Below are 15,549 nucleotides of genomic sequence, written 5' to 3'. Positions count from 1 at the left end.
TTGGGGGGGGGGGGGGCCTCAGTCCCTCCACCACCCCACCCATATTTTGAACCTGGCTCATTGGAAGTCTTTGGGGAGGGAGCAGAAGTAGGAGATTCCAAGCGTCCACATGTGAAGAAGAGGGATGCGATGCCCACTTCTCCCACATCTTGGGAACCAGCAGATAGTTCACCATAAACTTGTTGAATTGATTCTATTTTTGTGTCAAGCCCCTTATCTGAGCTAAAGAAACCATCAGCCACTCATCTTGTTAAGTCGGGGCTGCAGGAGCAATGACGCAGCAGAGAAGCTGGGACTCTTTGGATGGCAGCAAATTTCATGGGATCTGTGGATTTTGGGAGGTGGGATACTTTTCTTGCATGCGAGGGAGGACAGCAAAGTAGAAAAACCTCAACCTCTCAGCAAGGACAATCTAAGGAAAATTCTGCCTAAGAAGCCTTGCATTTTCCCCTCGGATAACCCCACCATGAGGGTGGGGAGCTGGTGGGGGAGGGAAGGCCGGATGGAAGTCAGTCCTGTCTGAAGCAGAAAAACTCTTTTCACACATGCCGGGCCCATATGGATCAGATGTAGAGCCAGTATTGTTTCCACAGAAGAGCAGAATGACAGAATTGTCAGAAATTTGGAGCAGACCACAGCTGTGCTGACATAGGGAAGAAACTGCAATCAGACATACCTAGACCTCCGCACAAGGCAGAAAGGTCAACCCATAGCAACAGAGAAACCAATAGGAAAAAAGGCTAAATGAACAGCTCATTGGAGAAGGAAAGAGTTTCACTGGGAGGAAAGTGCTGTGGGCTGTGCCATGTTGATAATGTGTTGTAGGCTGGGAAGGGAGAGCTATAAGAGTGGACTGTGAAAGGGACTTCTAGCTTGAAGAAGGAAATAAGCTTGGGTCCAGCTATTGAATGGGACCATCGTCTGGAAGAAAAAAAACCCATGGAGAAAACAGATGAGTTTGTACTTCAATCAACTTCAACTCTTGAATGCTAAATACTAACCAGAGCATAAGCAAAATCAGACTACAGCAGCACCATGGTCAGGATTGCCAAGACCTGATGGATGAATGCCAGAGTTACCATCCTACAGAGCATCATTTCCAGGCAGGAAGAGGAGGGCGGGGCCATACTGTTGGTAGGCTCAATTATTTCAGAAGTGATGGAGTATGGCTCTCTATGAATTTAGTATATAATCTCTGACATCCTGCACAAGCCATACAACTGTGATTAATGGATTTTAGAGTTGATGCTTCCAGATGTAATGACATTGATTTCTAGAGACATGTTGGGGTTTGGGAATCTTCTGCCTGGTTTGCTTTGCAGAACAATGTTGAGGTTGCTTACCCCGCCTTCACATTCCCATAGTTTAAATTAAAAATAAATCCAAATGTTTTAACTTTAATTTTTTTTTTTTTGCTCTTCCTAATGTTTGCTTCCTGGGTAATTATTAAGTGCCTGTCTTGTGTTCGCTGTAAGTTAGGGATGTGTGTACTCTCTGTCTTAACTCCATCCTAATGGGATTTGTCAGGAAGTCCCCACCTCTCTTTTTTTAAAACAACTGTTTACATTTCTTGATCTCAATCTCAGATCTCTATTTCTCTCCCACACACACACGCTGTTGCCATGTGCTATTTCTAATGTCTTAAATAGTCTAAAATAATAGGCATATTTTAGTTTATAGGGGCACATTCATCAGCCCATGCTGACTGATTTAAACCTCTGGAGAAGGTAGCACAAAGGTGCTGGGGAGGGCAGGAAGAGAGAGGAAGCGTGTAGGGGGTGGGTGGGGATGGAAAGGGGACAAGGAAAAGCAGGGGTATGTGGGGGACTGCTTTAGGGAAACCAGCAGTAAACCAGGGTAGAGCTGGGCTGCAGGGAAAGATGGGACTCCAGTCCCTAAATCCTTTTAACTCGCCCCGTCCCCCTCCCATGGCTCAGCTTCCCCCCCAGCAATACCACAGGGTGCAGTGAAGCCTGGGCAGCAGCGTCGGGGAGACTTTCACGCCCTGGCACCCACACCAGTGCCCAGGGCCAGAGCAGTTGATAGCCTCAAAATCAGAGTTTGCGATACCAAAATCGGGCCTCCCTGGTGCTGCGGATTTGTAACTATTGTTCCTGTATGAGCGTTCACAAGAAATGTTTCCTCTTTACCCCAACTGGCTCCAGAGCTGGTGTTAAATTTTTCCAGATCAATACTTCACTGCTAAAAATACCAGGACATTTGAAATGCTGACAAGAGGGAAGTCCTATCCCCACATCCCATCCCCCACCCCTGGCCCGATTTCTTCCAGGTTGTCTTTTTTCACTGGCTCAATCTCACATATGCTCATAGGAGCACTCAGCAGTCACAAACGCTGCCCCGCCCCCACCCCACCATGGGACCCCAGGGGTGGGCAGATGTAATCCACTAACCGCAGAGCATCAGGAAGTCCAAAACCAGGATTGCAGAGCTGGCGTTCGAATAAAACTATTGCAGCATCTCCGAGATGGGAACAGCACTGTTATGTCTGTGTGATGCATTTGGATTGTAAAGGCTTTGCTCTAGACATAATAAATGTCTGATGTTCTTCTCACCAGGATGCAAGGTCACCTTGGAAAACATATGCCTCACTTTGTGAAAAGCACCGTCTCGCATGTACCTGGGAATCGGTGCAATCCTACAGGAGGTCCCATTAAGGGAGGTGGGAGCCATGGGTCCAGGTTTAAGAAGCAGACCGTTTTCTGCCTCTCTTCCCCCATTCTTCATCTTTCCTCCTTTCATTCATGTCTCCTCCTGTGTGGAGCATCCCTGCATTTTTTTCCACTCTCACCACCCCAATCCTACCTCTCAGACTTTGGGGCTGGCTCCCAGCCACCATATTATCTGAACTCCTTCTTCTGACTCTCAGTCTACCTGCCATCACCGAGAAGGGGTAATAGTTGCTTTACACTGACTTTATACCGAGTTGCTCTCCATCCTGACCCAGTTCCTGGTCCACAAGGCTCCTTTGTGTCCCAGAATTGGTCTTGCATAGCGTGGAGACTGATCTCAAATGTTCCTCACCAGGGGAATTTCCTCTACTCTTAGGGCACAAAAATCTTCCAAGAACCCCTCATGAAGTAGTCCTTCAGAAGTGGAAACATTTGCAAAGCAAGCAAGGTTAGCAAAGGCAGGACTCTTCAACCCCATTTTTTAAAATCTATGTAGGGTTTTCATGACATGCTTAGAAAGGCTGCTGAAGTGCTTTGTTCTTTGGAGCCTAAAAATAAAAGATTATTCAGCTCTGCTCCTACACTTCCATTTAGTTGAGATTTATTTCCTCATGAAGTTACTTTGCCCTACAATAAACACTTTTCTTCTTACTATTTGAAACAGGGCAGGCCTTCTACAGGATCAGCCCTTAGTCTTCACAGAAGCTGGGAGCGGGAAGGCCATGCCTTGCACCTTCCCTGAGCCATCTGGTACTACTCAGAGACAGGACGCGGGGTTAGACGGAGCAAGGCACTCTGGTCCTTCGCCTCTTTGCAGCACGTATGAAGAATAGCACTATTGTTCGGACCCATCACAGTGGTTCCTATGTTCCCATTTCTGATCTCCTCGTTTCTTTCCCACTCAGAGCTACTTTTTCTCACTTAGGAATCTGTTTTCTCTTGGGTTTCCGATTTATTTTTGTTGCTCTCTTCCTGCTCTTCCCCTCACTGCCCTTTCTACTTTCTTGACTTGCCGTTTAGCTCTTTGGATATGGATGTTTCTGCATGTTTATTTTCATTCTTTTACCTTATGGTTTTTCTCTTCCCTCCAACTGTTTCCTGCTTTCCCTTCCTCTCATGGGAAGAGCGAGAGGGCTGAGCACTATTTCACCGATTTCCCTGCTGCAGCAAGGGAATCTCGAAATGAAGAGCTCCCCTCTGGGTATCAGGGCACTGCCTTGAAAACACAGAGAAGTCTGTAGTTTCACCTCACTTGGGTGTAGCATGAATGCTTTCCCTGAAAAATTTAGGCTTGGTTGATAGTTGGACGTTTTGCCAACATAGTAATGTTGAAAAGGAGTGGCGGGGTGGGAGGGAGGGAGGGAAGGGGAGGAAGCATGCCCCGAATCAACATAGCTATACTAACAAAAGCCCTAGCGAGATGGAGTCACGCTGGCAAAAGAGTTCTTCTGCCTGCCTAACTTACGCCATTAGCGCACAATTGTAAGCTACAGTGCAGCTTGTTCAATCGTCGGTACGAGGAAATGTTCTTCATGAAAGTCAGTGGTGCCTCTGAACAGGGATATCACCCTATGGCTTTGGCTTCTTGATCCCCATTCTGCAAACACAGGTAGACTGTTGGATGGCCAAGAGAAACCAAGTCCAGTCTTAGGCTTGGCAGTCGTTTTTAGGATTGTCCTGAAGCTATGGTGTTCACTGCTTTTGTATCTAAAAATAAAACCCTTTGTCATCTCTGGCATATGACTCAGTTCAATGCCCAAACCAGTGGGAATTTTCCCAACTGACTTCAAAGTACACTAGACCAAGCCCTGTATGTCATTGAAACACCCATATTAAATCCTCTTTACACCAAAGGGCCTCAGAATAGTCATAAAGTGTTTGGGCCGTGACCTAGGAGCAGCTAATGAAAGACCTCAACAGGCTTGATTCTGCAATCTAGATCCAGGCATGAATTTCTGCTGAAATCAATTGGTGCTTTGCTGCACGATAGAAAGATGCAGCTGGGGGAGGAGGTTACCCAGTCCCGTACCGCTGTCCCAAGGAGAATGCTGACATTTTGATACCGGCTGCACGAACTCACTACATAAACACTGTGGATTTTGCTCTCTCATGCAGGACTGGGGTTCATTATCATCCATATCGATTTAAAACATGCCTTAGAAAAGCACATTTGGAAAGGCAGGTTAATGAAGCCAGCCATACCTTGGAGACAAGCTCTGCTCTTCCATCAATTCAGTCCTGTTATGTCATATGGTGATAAATCATGCTGAACTGCATCAACATGCGACTGATGCAAGGCAGCCTGACATGGCTGTCACCACAGTTTATCAGCTGCCAGGCTGAAACATTTGTCTTGCAGTATGTTGTAAGCAGGTAGGCAGTCCTCACGTCCCAATACTGGGGCATATTACTCTTCCTGCGTGCGCAGTAGAGGACTTGGCAGGACAACAGAAGAGCATCCCAGATACAGGAATCTAGGGGCCACCCCCGATTCACTAAGGGCCCAAGTCAACACCTACCCAAGTTACGAGTCAAAGGAAGGGCGCATGTTGACTTCAATGGCTTCAGTTCAAACCCTTAGCCTAGCAAAGACACATTTGGAGGGTGGCCCTGACTTGCCAAAGAAAAGTTGGTCTTTTATAGTTAATCTTTTACCACCTTACCAGCGGTGTTAATCAGATGTTGAAGCTGACTTTCACCCTGCAGCAAGGAAGATGCAGAATTTCTGCCAAGACTATTAAATTGTTATGTAATAAACCAGGTATTAATGACCTCCCAAACCAAGCAGTCAGCTGGTCACTGGCACCCAAAAGCAGACTAATTTTGTTTAAAGTTTAATTGGTGCTATATCACAGGCAAAGCTGTCTTCTATTCCAGGCTACTTCACTAACTTGCTGCGACACGAGGTTGAATTCTCCTTTAGAGTTACAGTACACTGGCTATATCGACAGCATAGCAGACTCATTTAAGCAAACCTAGCAGTACCAAAGTCAGAGACAGGCTAGTCCATCCTGGAGTCTAACGAGGCATCCTTAGAGAGCCCTTTACTTAAAGCAAAGATCAGCAAGCTGGGCATGCTCAGTTCAGTCCAGCTGCTCTCCCCAGTACTGGGGAGGCTATGGGACTGAGGCAGAGAAGGGAAAAGGCAGACACAGGACTGTACTTGAGAGGCAAGGCTTTTCTGGGGCTATCATCACAGCAACTGGATCACTGGGAAAGAAGCTTGGCAAGCTTTTGGGTGCAAACTACCCTTCCTTAAGACTAATTTTTGGAAATACTGAACCTTCCTTTAGTCTGAACATGTTCTCCCTACAGGTACAACCAGGCTGAAGGTGGGCAGCAAGCTGAGATAACATATACATTAAATGTACTCCTTGATCATTTAATTGCTCTATATAAAAAGGAAGTCTGCAAATGATGTGTTGCCATATAATGACACATGTACACTTTGTTTTCCTCTTCTATGATATGTGGCTTGACAGAAGTCCTGAGACAGGACAAGCAGCTGAAAGAGTCAGGCACCTCCACAGCAACAGCAGACTTTGACACACACAGATTTACTAGACCCCAACATTTGATGTCTAGCAGTCATGGTAATGCGTACCTTAGAAATGCACAGATTAAACCATACCAATAACATTTAATTGCCATGTCCATAATGTGCTAAAGAGCCTTATCACCAAAGTCTATTGAACCCCATTGTAAACACCAAGCCACAGTCTCCATTTTCGGCCACATACCCCAGGTAAGTGGGTTGGCAACACTATCGACAGTGATTTATCCAGTAATACATTTATACTTTGATGCTATGGGGATGGGCAGAACTTCAAAATGGGAAGAAAGTCACCTACAAAGATCTGAATTCAACAGAGCATCTGAAAGACATCCAGGAAGAGCACACACCAACTGCTGCAGCCTCCTTAGCCTGATGAAGGGTTTTTGAACCCGAAAGCTTGCTCTATAACTATTCTCCAACCATTTGGGTTGGTCTAATAAAAGATATCAAATTCACCCAAGGAACCTTGTCAGCCTCAGTTTATACATTCAGATATGTCGTGTTTGCATAGCGCTGGTGGTGAGCAGGGCATAGGCCATAGACAGAATTTACCCAGAATGCAAGTGCTGAATGCAAATGGAGACCATCACCACACTAAGGGTGAGTCTACACGAGACGCTTACTGCACAGTAGCCCAATAACACTGCACAGTAACATGCCAGTCAAAGACCGTGCTAATGCACAGTGTTATTAGGCTACTGCACAGTAAATGTTACAAAACTGTGCACCAGTGCTACTGCGCAGTAACTGCAGTTACTGTGCATTTAGTTAGTCCTTCATTAAGCAAGTGAACATGTAGACGCACTAATGAACATGTAGACGCACCCTAAGAGAATGAAATCAAAGGAGAGTTGTAGCCCCATCATATAAGAGCTGATTTTCCCCAGAGGGTAAGGTACAGAAGTGACTCAGAAGATAATGTATCTGCAGTGCCTGACTGCAGACCTCTTCTTTTGGTTTCCAACAGCTGGACACCAAAGTCAGGTGCCCCTCACTACCGTATGGAGTCAGGCCGTCTTGTCTGCTCAGGATTACCTGTCATAATCTTCATCATGCAACAACAACCTATACAATGATTATTCTATCTTACCTATTACCTTTTAAAAGACCACACATGCACACACCTCTGGGTAAATTTAGGACCCAAGGGAAGAGCTAATTGAATTATTGATTTGAGCCCAGCCAGCTCTGCCAATGTTTTTGTATTTCAGTCCACTGTGCAGTCCAAATGGTAGCCCCATCACCTCTCTGTAAGGGCTACATTACCAGCCATGCTGAGCTGTATCAAACTCTGAAGTATTTTAGAGGCAAAACCAAAAACTTAACTGGGATTCAGTCCGTTCTCCATGTTTAGAGCTGATGTGATGCCTCACTGCACCATCTAGGCCCACGGCCACTTCGCCCAGCACAGCTACTCTCTGGACTAATAAAGCCAAGCTGCTTCTCATAAAATATTTAGCTTGCGATTGCACTGCTTTTTTTTCCAATGCAGCACCAGAAGCGTCTGGGCACTGCCGTGTGTGCAGAATTAACTTGACCTTTCCAACATCTATTAGCATTCTGCACAGCCAGTCACTTTGTGCGACTAGACAATAGCAAATCTAATAAATTGGGGGGCCAGATTTGGACACCCCTAGTCACACCAAAAAAAATCGATATAAGCAGCTGCAGGATTAAGTACAGCTCTGTATTGAATCAGGCCTTTGGACTCTACAGCCTGAAGCTTCACGTTTGTACTTTTACAGGCCTGACTGTAAAAACTTTTCACGCTGCACACAAAGCCCCTCTCACTGAAATTAAGTAGCATGCATCTTAAAGAGGCCTGCTAATAAGGGGAGCATTGCTGGGGTGCATCAAGGACTCACCAGGTCCAGAGAGCTCCCCTTGGCCAATCCTGGCATCGCAGGTTTTTTGCCACCCACAGCCCTTTCCAGTATTGAACTATGTGCTTATAGCCTTGAGGGTAACAGACAGTTCAAGGGCATCAACAGACAGCTCAAGGTCATCTCGTTAAGTCGGGGCTGCAGGAGCAAGGACGCAGGAGAGAAGCTGGGACTCTTTGGATGGCCAGAGCCTGCACCAGATTTCATGGGGTCTGTTGATTTTGGGAGGTGGGATACTGTGCTTGAATCGGAGCGCAAAGTCGACACAAACCTCACAGGCCAGGGGGATGTCTGCTCCCCCACACTACCATATTAATCAGGGCCCAGGGCCCAAGTGCGTCATGCTGCCCAGCTGAGGGTCATGCCTTCCCAACCCTCGCCCCTGCCCTGAGCAGCCTCTCTTTCCTGCACAGGAAGCGCTCGTACCACAGCATCTCGCAGCCTGTAACCTCTCCCGCCTTCGCAGGGAGCCTTCGCCTTTTGTAGCAGCTGTGTTTCGAGTGGCAGTCGGGCCACAGCTGCTGGAGATAATTAGCTCTCCTTGATAATCTTTTCCTGGCTGCTGCTGTGAGGGGTATTTACCTCATTATAGGGTGAATGTGCAAAGAAAAAAACCCAGGAAAACGTCTTCATTTTTGCACTGAATGTCTGCTGTCACTACGATCATTATTAGTATTACTGGATCTCTCTCTTCTTTTATACCTCCCTGGCTGTCAGAGGTGTCTGGGGGATGCAGACAGGTGTCTCTTCTCGTTATCTCATAAATTGTGTCAACAAATCTCATTTCCTTCTTTGACAGGCTAACCCACCTAGCGGATAAGGGGGACGCAGTAGCTGATTTCTCCAGCCTGTAGTCAGGCTTTTGACACTGTCCTGCTTAACGTTCTCATGAGCGAGCCAGGGAAGTATGATGGACATCACCGTAAGGTAGTTGCCCAACTGGCTGAAAAAAATGCAATCAGTATAATAACCCTTCTAGCTCTTATAGACAAGCTATCCTCACCGCTCCCAGCGCCCAGCAAGCCCCAGCCCTCCCAGTACAGGAGCCAGGGCTCTCCTCCGCTCCCTGCTGCTGTTCACAGGGCACCAAAAAGCCCAGCAAGGGCAAGAGAGCACAGAAGATGACGGTCCGTTTTGGAGCATAATATACTCCACTGCTTCTGTTGTGCAGGGCTGTGGAAGGCTAGTCCATTATCTAACCCCGTACCCTGTTAGCTTGCTTTCTCACACCTCTTTTACCTGCTAGTCACAAGACAGCTCACAGCACCTGGAAATTTGGGAGGTGGCGGGGCGCTAGATGTTGTCGCGCCAGAGGAGGGAGCCCTAAACAACTCTCTTCTGCAATGAATAACGGCATCTGTTCCCGTGGAGGAAGCACAGCAATACGTGGCATTTGCATTTTTGCATACAGATCCTGATTGCCCGCTGCCTTGCAAGGAGTCATTTACACCTGTATAGACCACCTGAGGCTTCTACGATTATCCAGCTGCATTTCATATACACTGTCTTTTGGTGTAAATAGCAGCACAGGGCAAAGACGACTTGGGCCATGCTTTCTACCCTCCCCTTTTTCAGTGAAGAAACACAAACAACCATAAATTGTTTCTCCCAGTGCTTGCAAGTTGCAAACATAGTGAACACATTGAAAAATTGGAGTTGCAAGTACTGGTATTCATGTTTTACTATTCAAGCAAAACCCGCAATTCAGGAAACACTCTTCATAACCCCAGATTTGTTCTTGGTTGATTAAATAAAGAGGAATATGAACACAACAGGCATCTTCTCTAACAGCCGAGGAGGCTATTTGGAAGGGGCGTAGGAGGAGAGGGAAAGGCAGGAGGGTCCTGGTTACAAAGCCATGTTGCACAGAGCTGTCATGATACAATCTTTGAGATATGTAAAGAATGAAAAGTTCCAGGCCACGGCTAACTGTGCAGTCTCCGTGAATCGGAGAAGGCATTGTGCTCACCAACCAGTTGCACTGGAGATTAAAACATGGGGAAAATTATGTGAGGAATGATGGGCCTCTGACATATAAAGAAACAACAAAAACTGGTCTCACTTTTCATGGCACCAAAGAGCATTCCTCAGTACAATTAGAAATCATGTATTGTAGGAAAGGAAAAGGAATAATTGTGCTAATTTGTCAACATTGTCCAGGTTGCTCCAAATACTTCACTTTCCTTCTGCTAGCATTTAACTACTTTCTTTGTAGATGTCTTTGTTGGGTAAATAAGAACCAGAATTGCTGAACAAGACTGAAAGAGACTTCCAATTCTTCCATTTGGTGAGATTTATCATTAGCTTTGCTGAGAAGCCCCAGCTGAAATGGCTCCTCTGCATGAAGTGTTGTAGAAACATATAATAAGAAACAGTGCTGCCCTGAAGAACTTACTAATAATAGAGATCAAGGGAGAAAGCAGAGAAGGAGATGATTATCCAGGCAAATTGACACCCACATGGTTCATTAGCAAGGTGATTAGATCCACTGTACAGACCTTGGAAGAGGTCTGCATCTTCTAAAGAAGTAGTAGGTTGTAATACTCAATGTGGACCAGATTGAGCAGGGTGCAAGACACCCACTTTACCCAGGAATTTCACAGATGCTTAGAGCAGGGGAGGGATGAGACAAAGGGATCTCGGGTTTCCTTCCAGGCGACAGTCGGCAGCGCTATACTGGGCCTAGACTTCTGTTGTCTCTGGACTTGACGTCTACCCTGTCCCTGTCATATCTTTTCCACCTCTGGTTCCTTGTCCTAGTCTCTTAGGCCAAATAACCCTAGTCTCTTAGTTTACTTTCCTAGTCCCAGTCCCCTTCCTCATTTCTCCAGACACCCCACTGGCTTTTCCTGCCAGGCTAGACCCAGCCCCAGCCCCACACTTCTTGATCCAGTTTCTTGTTTCATGACCCAGTTGGTTCCCCTCTCCTGGGGGATCTGACTCCCTTCCTGCCCCATACTGCTTCCTTAAACTTTCAAGAAAAAACACGCACAAGACGGCTGACCTGTGGATGTCCACCAAAAGTTACAAGAGTCTGTAGTTGTAGGTAGGAACTTTGTACAGGCAATTTCTATCCTGGAATAAACTCTCACATTGTGATGAGTGAGAACCAGGCAGAGATGCAACATGCTAGGAGGGAGAAAGCATGGATTGGAGATGATGCTCATTAAAAAAAGTCTCCTGATGGCTCAAGGGTAGAAGGAGAAAAACAACCAGAGCCCAATCTTGCCTTGTGAAGAATCCTGCTGACAGAGGCCTGTGTAGTATGGAGTTAGGGGCTAGATGCAGAGCTCATTCCCAACAATGGGAAACTTTCCATTGCTTTCAGTGAGCAGAGCTCCATAGGTGATGACACCAAGGGGTTTGAAGGATTGCTTTAGAGGCTTAAATAAAATGAAAGTGCTGAGAGAGAGGAGTGAAAATGATTTCTAGGGGCTTGCCCAGGTATCTGTCACAGTGCCATGTGCAAAAAAAAATCATTCCCACTGTTTCCCTCCCCCTGAGATGCAGCAGGGAAATCAATACCTATTGGTTTATAATGCAGAAGTGGCCCAATCAGCTGTTCTGGGTTTTGTCGACTCTGTGGTTGTCAATGGAACTTAATTTTTAAAAATCAGATTAGCCTGTCAGTGGCAAGGATAGATTTATCATTTATCATCTGCCTGAGAGCTGGGATTTAACAAGTGCCTCAGACAGAGCGCCACGGAGATCGATAGCATCACACGGCAGGCTAAACGCGCTCGTTCAGAGAAGCCAAACGACATTTCAAGGCTGCCCTTTCCATGGCGTGCAGGCAATGGACGCAGCTAGATCTGTTGAGTCAGCGCCCAGCAGCTTCGCCCTAAAAACACTTGGGCCAAGTCTTATTTAATTTGGCCTTCTCACTCAACAGGAAGCCCCTCCATCTGCCTCCCAACATCTCCCCAGGGCACCCACATACCTCCACCCCATCCTACTTGCCTCCTCACCATGGGCGACTGGTGCCTCCTGAATCTGGGGGGGGGCAATTTGTGGGTGGGCCAAAAGCCCCATATCCAGGCGTGGCCCAAAAGCTGTCTCGGGGGCTGGCGTGGCTTAGTGCCCCCTTGTCCTGCAACATGCCGCCAGCCCATGCTGCAAAAAAACTGCTTCAGGGCCGGGGCACAGCACTCCCCCCTGGGCTGCCCCCAGCACTTTAGGGGCCAATCTCAGGGGGGGCATGTGCCCCCCCCATACCCCTCCTACCAGCCTGTGCTCCTCACTGCCATAAGCCTGTCTCCTGACAACTGCTTTCTGTGCCAGCTTTAAATCTAACTGCCTTCTTCAGTATTCTCCCCCAGTGAGGGCTTGATGTAAGTTTCCAGCAGTGGATAGCTGGCCTGGACTACCTTTTCTGAAGATTTCCTTTTTATCTCCCCTCCGAACAGCCAGCCACGCTCACCTGCCCAGGGCACAGGAGCCCACTTCCCTGCTAGCTGCCTCTTTGCTGTAGGGAGTCAGCCAGATCCTGACTGCTTCCCACCTGAACTGTAGCTTTCCCCTCAAGGGTTAAGCAGGCGGCAATCTCTTTTCATACAACTAGGGGATGCAGAACTAAAGGAGCAGTGACCATTAAAGGCAAATGCATAACACACAGCTACAGAGAGAGCAGCCTAGCAGAAAGAATTAGCTTTAAGTGGAGGGTAAAACTAGAATATTTTGTCAATTGCTCCACCTAGTGACACTTCGGTGGAAGCAGCCACGGGACAGACCATAGCATTCATTGGTACGGACAAACTCCCTGGAGCTACAAGCACATGCAGCTTTTCTGGCCAAAGCTTTGCACAATTGAGTCTGGATTTTGACCAAAAAATTGCTGTTCCTGCAAAAATTCAGCTATAATTTTGCAAGATGTCTCTGGCTTGATTCCATTTTTCCTTAATCCACTTTCACAGTGATTTGTCATCTCTGAATTCAGAGAACAATTCCTAGCTTACATGCTGTGTTAAATGAGATGGAAGTTAGATCTGGTAAGTAAAAACATTGAGCCATTTCAGAGTCCTAGAGAATAGCTCTACACTGCCAAGAGGTAAATCTTAGCACAGAGTGTCTGGGATTGTCGTCTTGTTTAAAAAAAAGGTAAACTAAACGTAACGACTGGAGGAATGGTCACTAGCCCGTGGTGGAGGTGGCTCTAGATCAACGGTTCTCAATCTTTTCAGACTGTAGGCACCCCTCGAAAAATGTCAGCTCTTAGTTTTCGACAGTTTTCTGACTACAGAAAAATAACCAAGTAATCATTCTGTTGTACAGAACTTGGAAAGATCACAACCGGTCAGAATTGCTATTTGAACTCTCTGGCGAATTGTGTGTGTACACCTAACAGTGCCAGCATTGTGTGGTGCCCCCGTGATGCTCTTGACAGCATTTTGTGGCACCCTTGTTGAGAATCACTGATTTAGACCAAGATTTCCAAGTTCAGCCCACTCCACATGTCAGCTATGGCTTGATCTGCTCAGGAGAGGAAGACCAGGTACAACGTTGGCAGCCAGCTCCAGGTTCAAAGTACAAACTCCGCGCTACATGCAACTAAGGGGGGTCATTTTCATAAGGATGCCTGATACACAAGGGTATTAGATGGCTGACATTTGATTGAGGTTAGACACGTCACTGGAATGATTTAGTCTGGGCAGGGGCTGTACTAGATGACCTCATGTGGTCCCACTTTCCTGTAAGTAGCATTTGATGCCTTACCTGGCATTTGGCCCTCAAGGGTTCTGCTATCCCACTGATGAACATTAGGAGTTACCCCATATAGACTAACCCTTGTATACTAACAAGGCTTCCCAAAAGCTACCCAGATCTTCCTGAACATGACAGAAAAATTTTGATCTCCATGCACCACAGAAGAAACAGCCAGACAGTGATCACCCTTTAAATGCCTTCAGAGAAACCAGGAAGACGTGAAGACCCCAAATCCTGCTGGAAGCTCATGGTGCTTTTAGTAGGACTCCTGATTCCCTGCCAGAAAAGGTTAATTTTCTTTTTCGTAAGGGAAGGAAAAACTTCGCTCAATAAACCATTTTCTGCTTAAGAAAGAGCAGTAATTTAAAGTCCATTTGGCCACAAAATAATAATTTGTCTAGTTTTTGCCACTTCCCAAGATGCAAGGAGATAATTGACTTCTGACAACATAAATGGCTTGGAACAGGAGAGTTATGTGCTGTTCCTCTGCTTATCTGGCAGCAATACTAAAATGTATAACTAGGAAGACAGATAAAACCATCTCACATGGGCTTGATCTCACAACTAGACTTCACAGAATAAAATTGCTTTTCAATAAGAAGCAGAGATAATGGGTCAATGTGATATCGAGAAGAAGTTCGACTAGACGAACCGGGGGCGGGAGTGGGGAGCAACTGAGACGGTCGTCGCAGGGACACGTGAGTGCAGGTCTGGAGTGTCTGACGCGCCTGCTGAGAAAAGCCAGTGTCCTTGGCATGTTGCTGCTGCGTACTGCACTCAGATAGCATCTGAACCATAACTTTCCAATCACAGCTGCTAATGCAAGGGAAACCACTTGGAAATTGCAGTCTGCCGCTTTTTGAGAATATGCCTCGTTGGCGCATTGCTCCACCCTATTTGCTAGCCTGTCTCCAATGGTTCAGAAGGGGAAGCAAGGGCCTAGTTCTTCCCTCACTGTGCGGGCTCACCTGTGCAATGCTGTAAGTGAACATCCATCAGGAAGGGGTTGAACTTCCATCCAGGCCTCTAGCGCAGAGTGCTATGAAAACAGGAAATGTGAAGACAGGAACAGTTTAATCTATGGAGTACAAGGTGCTCTGAATAGTATGGTAGACACACCTAAAATAGAGGAACAAAGCCAAGCCACGGGGTTCTGATTCCCCCTCTGCCACCTGGACTTCTGCAAAGCCATGGGCCAGTCACTAAGGGGCAAATCCTTCACCCTTGCTCACAGTCATAGGAGCTAGGCCTATTGCTGGGGAAATGCGCAGAGAAGGGAAGAGCAAGAAGGTTTTCCCTTAAGGCCAGACAGCAGCAGTTTTTGGCTAGCCCTTTGCTGAGGGGAGGGTGGGAGGATCCACATAGGATGTGAACTGCTTGCTGTTTGGGGCAGGGCAACACCCAGTCCTGCCCTTGGCCCTGCAGGAGGCTCCGCACTCACAGCAGGGGCAGGTTTTCTCCATTTGCATTGTTGAACTTCTAAGTGACCGGGGGCTGCTTTCCTGGCAGGCTGCAACCGTGGGGGAGGGACGGGACACACCAGGTCAGGCATGCAGTGTGGGCACCCCCCACTGCATCACGCTCACGTGGCTACACCATGTGCTCATGTGGCCCCAACCGACCCCTCCACTTCCCAGGATGTGCTGCACCGCCCCTCGGGATGGCAGCAGGCAGGGAAGCTGGAGGAGGGAGGGGAGCCCAGACTGGCTGCAGTCTC

This window comes from Alligator sinensis, unplaced genomic scaffold (assembly GCF_000455745.1).
Source record: "Alligator sinensis unplaced genomic scaffold, ASM45574v1 scaffold588_1, whole genome shotgun sequence".
Taxonomy (NCBI): domain Eukaryota; kingdom Metazoa; phylum Chordata; order Crocodylia; family Alligatoridae; genus Alligator; species Alligator sinensis.
This window is presented reverse-complemented; position numbering follows the sequence as displayed.